The following is a 13,586-nucleotide window of genomic DNA, read 5'->3' on the forward strand; positions in this document are numbered from 1 at the left end:
CATTGCTTTATTCCACATTTGGGGAATTCCTTTTTTTGTGTCCCCTTTATTCATAACACTTTTTTTTAATGCATATGGTAATTCAATTATTTTTATTTCACATGAGCATGCTTCCCAAAACTTTTATTTTGAATTATTTTATTCTTTTCAACTTTTCTACCCTTTTGTTTTTTTATCATCCATGTTCCCAATAGGTTTTCCACATGTAAACCATACACAATTTCTATCTTAAGCTAACCAAGGATTCAACTTGGGATTTTTATTTTGTTTTTCTGCTTAAGGCTAGTAATGTGGTTTATAGAAAAAAAAGGGATTTAAAGGCTCAAGGGGGCTAACAAGGGTGATGTAAAAGGTAGGCTATTTTGGGATAAGTGAGCTAAAATCAAATAATGGCCTCAATCACTCTCTTGGTATGTATTTCTATTCTATAATTGGACATATAGATTAAAACAAAGTAAAGAACATCAGAATAAAAAAGAAGGGTGGAACACACAGGAATAAAATATTATGGTTTGAATGTAACCATACAATTAAACTAAGCTATCTTTTGCTAAAAAGGGTAAACTATACTAATTAATCCACAATTTCTATAACTAATAAGTTAGAATTGCAACTAAAACTAAATGGCTAAATTATGAACTAAAGTGCAACATAGAATAAATACATAAAAATAGCAATATGTATAAGTACTGAGAAAATAAGAATAAAAATAAAAAGAAAAATACAGAAAAGTAGCAAAATAAATAAAAAGAGTATGTAGTGGCTCACCAAAAAAAAGAACGCCAGAGATGGTGACCTCTCCACACTTAAAATGTAGCATCGTTCCCGATGCTCACTCAAGCAGGGTGTGAAGGGGTGTCATCACTGGAAGGGTGGGTAGCTGGGGTCTCTGTGGTGGCGGTCTGAGGATCAGCCTGCTGCAGAGGAGGTGCTGACTGAATAGGGATCTCGGGGTCTACAGCCTGAATCTGAGGCGGAGCCTCCGGATGTGATGCTGCCATGACAGTCATCACAGCAACAGCAGAATAAAACAAGAAACAGGAACAGTGCAATTAAACAGACCTAAATCCACTAACCACATCCTAGGCTACCTAACAACCTAAAATCCACTACAACATGCATAACTAACTAGCCTAATGACGAACATAAACAGAAAAATATTAATTAACTACGAAGGATAAAAGGGTGGCATTCGTCAGAACCTGGTAGGCGTAAGAGAGAGAGTGGGGCAGAGAGGTGGCTGGGGATGACGGCGGTGGCGTCCGGCGCGGCGGAGGAGGGTGGCGCGGCGACGGTGGCGGCTGTTGGGAGGAAGGAAAGGAAAGGGGGTGTAATAGGGGTAGGGGGTAATAGGGGAAGGAAGGGGGGCGTGGGTGGCGCTGGGCAGTGGCAACGGCGGCGCAGGGATAGTGGTCGTGGAGAGGCAGTGGTGGAGAGGGGGGAAGAAGGAGGGAGAAGAAGAATGGAGGGGGAAGAAGGAAGGGGGTGGGTGGCAGCGGGGTCTGGGTGGTCGGCGGCGTCTGGCGGTGGCGGTGGCTGGGTAGTGGTTGGTGGTTGGAGAAGAAGAGAAGAAGTGGAGGGGTTTGGGGGGGGGGGGGGCGCGATTGATAGGGTTCGCGTGACTGGGGGGGTGGTCGCGTGGTTGCGTGGTTGGGGCGAAAAGGTAGTTGACGCGATCACGTGGGTGACGCGATCGCATGGAATGGGAAAAGAGTGAATGACGCGATCGCATGAGGCATGCGATCGCGTCGCTGGAAATCATGCTAAACGCACGATTCTAGCATCGTTTCAGCGCAACTCTCTGTCTCCTTTGGGGTGTTGTGCAATCCTATGCGACGCGGTCGCGTCGCTCACGCGGTCGCGTGGGATTGGTATTGTGCAAGTGACGCGATCGCGTGACTGACGCGATCGCGTGGGTCATTTGTGTAAAACGCACAATGGCCGCACGATTCCAGCCTAACTTTCTGGACATTGGATCTTTACGCCGATCTCCAGGTCACGCGGCCGCGTGAATGACGCGGTCGTGTGGGAAGTGTTTTTCGCAACTTGACGCGATTGTATGAGTGATGCGGTCGCGTCGCGCACCCCTTTTTTTTATGCAGTATGCAGAATGCAATGATTAATATGAATGAGATGCAAAGCTTCCAGGTTCAATATGATAAAATAAAATAAGACTTGAAAACAAATAAAAATAAATAAATAAAATATTGAAAAAGGAACGATCATACCATGGTGGGTTGTCTCCCACCTAGCACTTTTAGTTAAAGTCCTTAAGTTGGACGTTGGATGAGCTTCATGTTATGGCAGCTTATGCTTAAATTCATCCATAAATCTCCACCAATGCTTGGAATGCCAATAGCCTCCGGGGTCCCAAACTAGGCATGTGAAGCTTCTGAGCAGCTTCAAACAGATTGTCAGGCTCCCAGGGTGATGATTGTCAGCACAGATTCCAGGATCCCAAACTTTGCTTTTGAATCCGCCTTCGTCTTGATCTATACTTTTCCATCCGGGCGGTTTAGAAATTAGATTCTCACCAGGATAACCAAACGCCATCCGAGATCCATCCGATTCATCATGGTGCCAATCCGTGCACTTCAAGTTGAAGCACGGAACCTTATTGAACCTTGTGCGCCAGCTCTTAGTACGAGCCATTTCCCTTTTACTTTTAAAGCCGCAGAGAGCTCTAAGATGGCCATCTGTTTCAAGCAAACCATATTCAAGTGGAAAAATACAGTTAAAAGTTAAGGATTGTACCCACTTGAAGCTTGTATTGGGTGGTAATGGCCTTGGGATAGGTGGTTCCAGTGGTTCTGTGAGTTCTACTCCCTTGTGTTCTTCTGTAAAATTCTTCACTTCCTTGCAAGATTCTTCAAATGTATCCATGTCCTGATCAAAGCCATCTATATCTTCCTCATCACTTAAGTCATAAACTAGAGGTTGAGAGAAATCTACCTCTGTATCATCTTCGTATTCACTTAGGGAAGATTCTTCGATCTCAGAGAATTCGCTTGCGGATGCAAGCTCATTACTAGGAGAACTTGACTTGTGACTATCATCATCAAGGAAATCTGTTTCTTGGGTTATTCTGTCTAGTTCTTCATGAAAGACTTGCTCTGGGGATTGCGCACAATCTTCCTTAGCATCAACTGTAACATCCTTGACAGAATGCTCCACAAATTTGGATTCCCATGGTGGTTCAGCGTCTCCTAAGTCTTCAACCAACTCTTCTTCTTCAATAATGACAGCTTCCTTTACTTGTTCCAGTACGAAACCATGCTCTGTCTTGTCTACTGGAGTTTCTAGTATCTCCTTCATACTATGCTCTTCGTTAGATTGTCCACATGGGGCTGTGGAATGTCCTTGAATGTTCGAACGTCTAGAAGATAATTGACTTACTGCTTGCTCCAGTTGATGAAGGGTTGTTTGAAGTCGATTTACTGTTTCCTTGAGGCGAACCTCTGATTCTCGAGGTGATAGATTTGGATATGGCACAGGGGGAAGTGGTGGTGTTTGGGAGTGATTAGATTGGAACTGGGATAAATGAGGATCATATGGTGGTGAATGGTGAAAAGGAGCTTGTGAGTGTGGTGGTTCGAAGTTATGTTGAGAGGATGGTCTATAAGCACAGGGTGGGGCTTGTTGGTAATTACAAGGTTGTCCACCATGTCTATTTGCTTGGTATGCATTGTAGAATGGTCTTTGTCCATGATATCTTGGAGGGTGTTGTTGCCTAAAGGGTTGATCAGATCCTCTTGGCTCCATCCATCTTTGGTTGCTCTGACCTTGATGCATGTTCCTGTTATAACTTCCATTCCTTTCAATAACATTAGAACCAAACTCAAAGCGGAAAGGGTGAGAATTCATAGCAGCTAAAAAGAAATTAAGAGGGGAAAAATAAAGACAAATAAACAAGTAAAAGAAAAATATTTACAATAACCAATAATAAGGCACACGATTGCAGTTCTCCGGCAACGACACCATTTTGACGTTTGGATTTTTGCCAGTAAAGAATTTTATAAAAACAGTCGCGTTGTAGATATAGTCTCTAAACCAACAGAAATCCCTTCGTACAAATGTTTTGGTTGTCACAAGTAACAAACCCCTAAATAAATTGATAACCGAAGTATTCAAACCTCGGGTCGTCTTCTCAAGGAACTGCAGGGAATTATGTTCTTATTATTGGTTATGGAGATTGTAAATTGCGGTTTAGAGAAGGAGGAGCGAATGGTTTAATTAGCAATTAAAGTAAATGAAGAACAAGTAATTTAAATGGCAAGTAAAAAAAATAAATGACTGTAAATAAACTTTTGGCAAGGTATAAGAAATTAGAGGTCCTATCCTAGCTATCCTTATCAATGATGATGAAAATTGAATCTTAATTTCACTTTGTTAACCTTTACTAAAATAAAGGAAGGTCAAGGGATTAATTGGTTTGATCTTCGAATCCTATTTATTTCCTAAGAAAAGATTGGGATTATTGAAGTTCAATTCAATTAACAAAGATAACAATTATCAATCATGTTTGAGTTTGATAACTCCTGAGTTACTGATTTCTTAACCAAGACCAAAAGGAGAAAAGAAAATCTACTGGAATAAAAATGCCTTCAGATGGGAATAACAATAATGTAAATAAAAGAAAGCAATATTAAACTGAAATACCTTAAATAACATTAATTCAAAAGAGTAATCTGTAACATGAATGTAGCATAAGCCAAATAGGCAACATAACTAATATAAGCATTAAAGTATCTGAAAGTATGAGATAAATATAAAGTAAAAGAACATTGAACCTGGGATCGAGAGTCACTCCTAAAACTAAGAGAAATCCTAAATCCTAATCCTAAGAGAGAGGAGAGAATCTCCCTCTCGAAACTAAATATAAATCATGAAAACTAACTAAAGTGGTCACTCCCTTGAACAGATGCATTCCCTCACTTCATAACCTCTGGTCCATGCCTTCTGAAATTTGCTGGGAGCATTTTCTGCAATTTCTGGTGCGTGGCCTCTGTCACGCGTCCGCGTGGGTCACGCTGTCACGTCATTCGGAGTTTTCCTTGTCACGCGATCGCGTCAGTCATGTGGCCACATCATATGTGTTCTGCTCAAGGCGCGCGGTCACGTCAGTCATGCGGCCGCGTCACTGCTTCTTCGCGCTTGGCATGCGTCCGCGTCGCCCATGCGATCGCGTGGATGCCAGTTTCTTCACAAACTCCGTTTTATGCTTTCCTTCCATTTTTGTATGTTTCCTTTCCATCCTTTTAAGTCATTCCTGCCTTAGAAGATATGAAACTACTCAACACACTAATCACGACATCGAATGGAAATAAAGGTAATTAAAATAATTAATTTTAAAGCATAGGAAACATGTTTTTCACATACGTCACATAATAAGGAAGGGAAAGTAAAACCATGCAAATAATATGAATAAGTGGGTGAAGGATTGAATAAATCACTCAGATTAAGTACAAAATATATCATAAAATATGGGTTTATCAGGTGACTAAAGGAATTGTCCTTGGGCATAAAATTTCAAACAAGGGAATAGAGGTGGATCAAGCTAAAGTGGAAGTAATTGAAAAATTACCACCACCTGCCAATGTTAAGGCAATCAGAAGCATTCTGGGGCATGTAGGATTCTATAGGAGGTTTAAACCTCTGAGCAATCTGTTAGCTGCTGACACGCCATTTATGTGTTTGACACAGAATGTCTGCAGGCATTTGAAACTCTGAAAGCTAAGCTGGTCACAGCACCAGTTATTTCTGCACCAGACTGGACATTACCATTTGAGCTAATGTGTGATGCCAGTGACAATGCCATTGGTGCAGTACTGGGACAGAGGCATAACAAGCTTCTGCATGTCATTTATTATGCTAGCCGTGTTTTAAATGATGCACAGAAAAATTACACAACCACAAGTTTAGATCATACTTAGTAGGATCAAAAGTGATTGTGTACACTGACCATGCTGCTCTTAAATATCTACTTACAAAGCAGGATTCAAAACCCAGACTCATAAGATGGGTGTTGCTTCTGCAAGCGTTTGATATAGAAATAAGAGACAGAAAAGGGACAGAAAACCAAGTGGCTGATCATCTGTCCCGGATAGAACCAGTACAAGGGGTGTCCTCCCCCTCTATTGAGATCTCTGAAACCTTTTTGGATGAGCAATTGTTTGCCATTCAGGAAACACCATGGTTTGCTGATGAGCGGATAATTTATACGCTTTTTGGCATTGTTTTTAGTATGTTTTTAGTAGGATCTAGTTACTTTTAGGGATGTTTTCATTAGTTTTTATGTTAAATTCACATTTCTGGACTTTACTATGAGTTTGTGTGTTTTTCTGTGATTTCAGGTATTTTCTGGCTGAAATTGAGGGACTTGAGCAGAAATCAGATTCAGAGGTTGAAAAAGGACTGCTGATGCTGTTGGATTCTGACCTCCCTGCACTCAAAGTGGATTTTGTGGAGCTACAGAACTCGAAATGGCGCACTTCCAATTGCGTTGGAAAGTAGACATCCAGGGCTTTCCAGAAATATATAATCGTCAATACTTTGGCCAAGAATAGACGATGTAAACTGGCGTTCAACGCCAGCCTTCTGCCCAAATCTGGCGTCCAGCGCCAGATAAGGATCCAAAACCAGAGTTGAACGCCCAAACTGGCACAGAAACTGGCGTTCAACTCCACAAATGGCCTCTGCACGTGCAACACTTAGGCTCAGCCCAAACACACACCAAGTGGGCCCCGGAAGTGGATTTATTCATCAATTACTTACTCATGTAAACCCTAGTGACTAGTTTATTATAAATAGGACCTCTTACTATTGTATTAGGCATCCTGGATTGTATTTTGATCCTATGATCTCGTTTAGGGGGCTGGCCATCTCGGCCATGCCTGGACCTTCACTTATGTATTTTCATACGGTAGAGTTTCTACACTCCATAGATTAAGGTGTGGAGCTCTGCTGTTCCTCAAAGATTAATGCAAAGTACTACTGTTTTCTATTCAATTCATCTTATTTCTCTTCTAAGATATCCATTCGCACCCAAGAACGTGATGAAGGTGATGACTATGTGTGACGCTCATCATCCTTCTCCCTTATGAACGCGTGCCTGACAATCACTTCTGTTCTACATGAATTAAGCTAGAATGAGTATCTCTTAGATCTCCTAACCAGAATCTTCGTGGTGTAAGCTAGAATGATGGCGGCATTCAAGAGAATCCGGGAGGTCTAAACCTTGTCTGTGGTATTCTGAGTAGGATTCAATGATTGAATGACTGTGACGAGCTTCAAACTCGCGAGTGCTGGGCGTTAGTGACAGACGCAAAAGGAGGGTGAATCCTATTCCAGCATGATCGAGAACCGACAGATGAATAGCCGTGCCGTGACAGGGTGCGTGAGCATATTATTCACTAAGAGGAGGGGATGTAGCCACTGACAACGGTGATGCCCTTGCATAAAGCCAGCCATGGAAAGGAGTAAGACTGATTGGATGAAGATAGCAGGAAAGCATAGGTTCAGAGGAACGAAAGTATCTCCATTCGCTTATCTGAAATTCCTACCAATGATTTACATAAGTACCTCTATCCCTATCTTATTATATAATATTCGAAAACACCATTATCACTTTATATCTGCCTGACTGAGATTTACAAGGTGACCATAGCTTGCTTCATACCAACAATTTCCGTGGGATTCGACCCTTACTCACGTAAGGTATTACTTGGACGACCCAGTGCACTTGCTGGTTAGTTGTATCGAAGTTGTGACAATTATGAATTAAGATCAAAGCACCAAGCTTTGGAGCCATTACCAGGGATTGTTCGAGCCTGGACATCACAATTTCGTGCACCAAGTTTTTGGCGCCATTGCCGGGGATTGTTTGAGTTCTCGGCAAGCTTTTGGTCCGGTAACATCAGTGCCAGATTCCCTTTTGATCCGGCAACAGCACCAAGTTTTTGGCGCCGTTGCCGGGGATTGTTTGAGTTTGGACAACTGACGGTTCATCTTGTTGCTCAGATTAGGTAATTTTCTTTTTGTTTTGTTTTCAAAAATTTATTCAAAATTTTTAAGAATCAATTCTAGTGTTTCATGAAGCATGTGAAGCCTGGCTGGCTGTAAAGCCATGTCTAAATTCATTTGGACTGAGGCTTGCAATTTGTTATCAAGAGCAATTTAGTTATTGCTCATCCACCTGCTGCTGATCCATGATCACCTGCTGAAGCTTGGCTGGCCATTGGCCATGTCTAGTGTTTTGGACTGGAGCTTTCTTTGAAAGCTTGGCTGGCTAGTGAGCCATGTCTAATTCCTGGACTGAAGCTTTAGACTAACATGGCAAGATTCCTGGAATTCATATTAAAAATTTTTTGAATCCTTATTTTTCCTTTTAATATGCGAAAAATATAAAATAAAAATCCAAAAAAAAAAATTTAGAAAATCATAAAAATCAAAAATATTTTCTGTTTCTTGTTTGAGTCTAGAGTCATGTTATAAGTTTGGTGTCACTTGCATATGCATCTTGCATTTTTCGAAAATATCATGCATTCATAGTGTTCTTCATGATCTTCAAGTTGTTCTTGGTAAGTCTTCTTGTTTGATCTTGATGATTTTTTGTTTTGTGTCTTTTCATGTTTATCATATGCATTCTTGAATTCTTAGTGTCTAAGCATTAAAGAATTCTAAGTTTGGTGTCTTGCATGTTTTCTTTGCATTAAAAATTTTTCAAAAATATGTTCTTGATGTTCATCATGACATTCAAAGTGTTCTTGGTGTTCATCTTGACATTCATAGCATTCTTGCATGCATCACATGTTTTGATCTAAAAATTTCATGCATTGCATCTTTTTAGTGTTTTTCTCTTGCATCATAAAAATTTCAAAAATCAAAAAAATATCTTTCCCTTTTTCTCTCATCAAATTCGAAAATTTGGATTGACTTTTTCAAAAATTTTTAAAATCAAATTGTTTCTCATGAGTCAAATTAAATTTTCAATTTGAAAATCTTATCTTTTTCAAAATCTTTTTCAAAAATCAAATCTTTTTCAAAATTATTAGTTATTTTCGAAAATTCCAAAAACATTTTTTAAAAATCTTTTTCTTATTTTTATACCAAATTTTCGAAAATAACATAATCAATTAATGTTTTGATTAAAAAATTTGAAGTTTGTTACTTGCTTGTTAAGAAGGATTCAAACTTTAAGTTCTAGAATCATATCTTGTGATTTCTTATGAATGAAGTCATTAATTGAGATTTTAAAAATCAATTCTTTTTCAAAACTAATTCCAATCATATCTTTTCAAAAATATCTTCTTATCTTATCTTTTTCAAAAATATCTTTTCAAAATATCTTTTCTAACTTCCTAACTTCTTATCTTTTCAAAATTTGTTTCAACTAACTAACTAACTTTTTGTTTGTTTCTTATCTTTTTCAAAACCACCTAACTAACTCTCTCTCTCATTTTTCGAAAATATCTCCCCTCTTTTTCAAAATTTCTTTTTAATTTATTAATTATTTTAATTTTTAAATCTTAATTTTCGAAAATTACTAACACATTTTTCAAAAACCATTTTTCAAAAATCACTAACTCTTTTTCAAAATAATTTTCGAAAATTATCTCTCCCCCATCTCATTCTATTTATTCATTCATATCCTAACATCTCATCTCACCTCTCTTCCATCCTCACAGTTGTGTTTTTTCCATTATATTACATTCTTTGTCTCCCCCTCTTCTTCCACTCACACAGGGATCCCTATACTGTGGTATAAAGGATCTCCATTATTATTATTATTTTTCTGTGCCTTCTTCTTTGTCATATGAGCAGGAGCAAGGATAAGAACATTCTTGTGGAAGCAGATCCAGAACCTGAAAGGACTCTGAAGAGAAAATTAAGAGAAGCTAAAATACAACAATCCAGAGATAACCTTTCAGAAATTTTCGAACAGGCAGAGGAGATGGCAGCCGAAAATAATAATAATGAAAGGAGGATGCTTGGTGACTTTACTGCACCTAATTCCAATTTACATGGAAGAAGCATCTCCATTCCTGCCATTGGAGCAAACAACTTTGAGCTGAAACCTCAATTAGTTTCTCTGATGCAGCAGAACTGCAAGTTTCATGGACTTCCATCTGAAGATCCTTTTCAGTTCTTAACTGAATTCTTGCAGATATGTGATACTGTTAAGACTAATGGAGTAGATCCTGAAGTCTACAGGCTCATGCTTTTCCCTTTTGCTGTAAGAGACAGAGCTAGATTATGGTTGGATTCTCAACCCAAAGACAGCCTGAACTCTTGGGATAAGCTGGTCACGGCTTTCTTAGCCAAGTACTTTCCTCCTCAAAAGCTGAGCAAGCTTAGAGCTGATGTTCAAACCTTCAGACAGAAAGAAGGTGAATCCCTCTATGAAGCTTGGGAAAGATACAAACAGTTGACCAAAAAGTGTCCTTCTGACATGCTTTCAGAATGGACCATCCTGGATATATTCTATGATGGTTTATCTGAGCTATCAAAGATGTCACTGGACACTTCTGCAGGTGGATCCATTCACCTAAAGAAAACGCCTGCAGAAGCTCAAGAACTCATTGACATGGTTGCTAATAACCAGTTCATGTACACTTCTGAAAGGAATCCTGTGAATAATGGGACGCCTATGAAGAAGGGAGTTCTTGAAGTTGATACTCTGAATGCCATATTGGCTCAGAATAAAATATTGACTCAGCAAGTCAATATGATCTCTCAGAGTCTGCATGGAATGCATGCTGCATCCAACAGTACTCAAGAGGCATCTTCTGAAGAAGAAGCCTATGATCCTGAGAACCCTGCAATAGCAGAGGTAAATTACTTAGGTGAACCTTATGGAAACACCTATAACTCAACATGGAGAAATCATCCAAATTTCTCATGGAAGGATCAAAAGCCCCAACAAGGCTTTAATAATGGTGGAAGAAACAGGTTTAGCAATAGCAAGCCTTTTCCATCATCAACTCAGCAACAGACAGAGAACTCTGAACAAAATGCTTCTAATTTAGCAAATCTAGTCTCTGATCTATCTAAGGCCACTGTAAGTTTCATGAATGAAACAGGTCTTCCATTAGAAATCTGGAAGCACAAGTGGGCCAGCTGAGTAAAAGGATCACTGAAATCCCTCCTAGTACTCTCCCAAGTAATACAGAAGAGAACCCAAAAGGAGAGTGCAAGGCCATTGACATAAGTGCCATGGCCGAACCTGTGAGGAGAGGAGAGGACGTGAATCCCAAGGAGGAAGACCTCCTGGGACGTCCAGTGGTCAATAAGGAGCTTCCCTCTGAGGAACCAAAGGAATCTGAGACTCATCTAGAGACCATAGAGATTCCATTGAACCTCCTTATGCCCTTCATGAGCTCTGATGAGTATTCCTCTTCTGAAGAGAATGAGGATGTTACTGAAGAGCAAACTGCCAAGTTTCTTGGTGCAATCATGAAGCTGAATGCCAAATTATTTGGCATTGGTACTTGGGAAGTTGAACCTCCCTTGTTCATCAATGAACTAAGTGATCTGGATCAACTGACATTGCCTCAGAAGAGACAGGATCCTGGAAAGTTCATAATACCTTGTACCATAGGCACCATGATCTTTAAGGCTCTGTGTGACCTTGGTTCAGGAATAAACCTCATGCCCCTCTCTGTAATAGAGAAACTGGGAATCTATGGGGTGCAAGCTGCTAAAATCTCATTAGAGATGGCAGACAGCTCTAGAAAACAGGCTTATGGACAAGTAGAAGATGTATTAGTAAAGGTTGAGGGCCTTTGCATACCTACTGATTTCATAGTCCTGGATACTGGAAAGGAAGAGGATGAATCCATCATCCTAGGAAGACCTTTCCTGGCCACAGCAAGAGCTGTGATTGATGTGACAGAGGTGAAATAGTCCTTCAATGGAATGAGGACTCCCTTGTGCTTAAAACTCAAGGATCTCCCTCTGCAACCATGGAGAGGAAGCATGAAAAGCTTCTCTCCAAGCAGAGTCAACCAGAGCCCCCACAGTCAAACTCTAAGTTTGGTGTTGGGAGGCCACAACCAAACTCTAAGTTTGGTGTTGAACTCCCATATCCAAACTCTAAGTTTGGTGTTAGAGAGTTTCAACAAAGCTCTGCGCATCTGTGAGGCTCCATGAGAGCCCACTGTCAAGCTATTGACATTAAAGAAGCGCTTGTTGGGAGGCAACCCAATGTTTATCTAATTCTTATTTTTATTGTTTTTCATGTTTTCTTAGGGTCATGATCATGTGGAGTCACAAAATAAATATAAAAATTGAAAACGGAATCAAAAACAGCAGAAGAAAAATCACACCCTGGAGGAGCATCTGTCTGGCGTTCAGCGCCAGAACAGAGCATGGTTTTGGCGCTGAACGCCCAAAATGGGCAGCTTCTGGGCGCTGAACGCCAGAACAGGCATGGTTCTGGCGTTCAACGCCAGAAATGGCATACAGATGGGCGTTGAACGCCCAAAATGGCCACCAACCTGGCGCTGAACGCCCAGAGTTGGATACAAAGGCATTTTTACATGCCTAATGGGTGCAGGGATGTAAATCCTTGAACACCTCAGGATCTGTGGACCCCACAGGATCCATTCAGGATCTGTGGACCCAACAGGATCCACTCAGGATCTGTGGACCCCACAGGATCCACTCAGGTTCTGTGGACCCCACAGGATCCCCACCTACCTCCACTCACTCTCTTCTCTCTTCTCAATCATCCTCTCTTCCCAATAAAAACTCTTCCCCAAAACCCATCACCTATCACCTCCATCCTTCTTCCCTATTGAACCTTCACCACTCACATCCACCCACTCTTCCCAATAAACCTACCTCATAAAATCCACCTACCTTCAAAATTCAAAACCAATTTCCCACCCAAACCCACCCATATGGCCGAACCTTAACCCCCCTCCCTTCCCTATATAAAGACCTCCATTCTTCATCAAATTCACACAACACACCCCTCTACACTCTCCTTAGCCGAAACCACATCTCCCTCTCCCTCTCCATATTTCTTCTTCTTCTTCTTCTATTTCTTTTGTTTATTGCTCGAGGGCGAGCAATATTCTAAGTTTGGTGTGGTAAAAGCATAGCTTTTTTGTTTTTCCATTACCATTGATGGCATCTAAGACCGGAGAATCCTCTAGAAGAGGGAAAGGGAAGACAAAAGCTTCCACATCCGAGTCATGGGAGATGGAAAGGTTCATCTCCAAAGCCCATCAAGACCACTTCTATGATGTTGTGGCCAAGAAAAAGGTGATCCCTGAGGTCCCTTTTAAACTCAAAAGAAATGAGTATCCGGAGATCCGACATGAAATTCAAAGAAGAGGTTGGGAAGTTCTAACAAATCCCATCCAACAAGTCGGCATCCTAATGGTTCAAGAGTTCTATGCCAATGCATGGATCACCAAGAACCATGATCAAAGTAAGAACCCGGATCCAAAGAACTATGTTACAATGGTTCGGGGGAAATACTTAGATTTTAGTCCGGAGAATGTGAGGTTGGCGTTCAACTTGCCATACATGGAAGAGAACGCACGCCCCTACACAAGGAGAGTCAACTTTGATCAAAG

At 40.6% G+C, this 13,586-nt stretch overlaps 1 non-coding gene across 1 annotated transcript; it reads right to left on the reverse strand.

The window, feature by feature from the left end:
* Nucleotides 1–10,348: 10,348 nt before the first annotated feature.
* Nucleotides 10,349–10,456, reverse strand: LOC148548565 (small nucleolar RNA R71). Its single transcript, XR_015897453.1, has one exon. It is a non-coding gene; the product is annotated as a small nucleolar RNA R71 (small nucleolar RNA).
* Nucleotides 10,457–13,586: the final 3,130 nt, after the last annotated feature.

The sequence above is a fragment of the Arachis ipaensis genome, chromosome B8 (genome assembly GCF_059453495.1).
Source record: "Arachis ipaensis isolate K30076 ecotype BB chromosome B8, ASM5945349v1, whole genome shotgun sequence".
Taxonomy (NCBI): domain Eukaryota; kingdom Viridiplantae; phylum Streptophyta; class Magnoliopsida; order Fabales; family Fabaceae; genus Arachis; species Arachis ipaensis.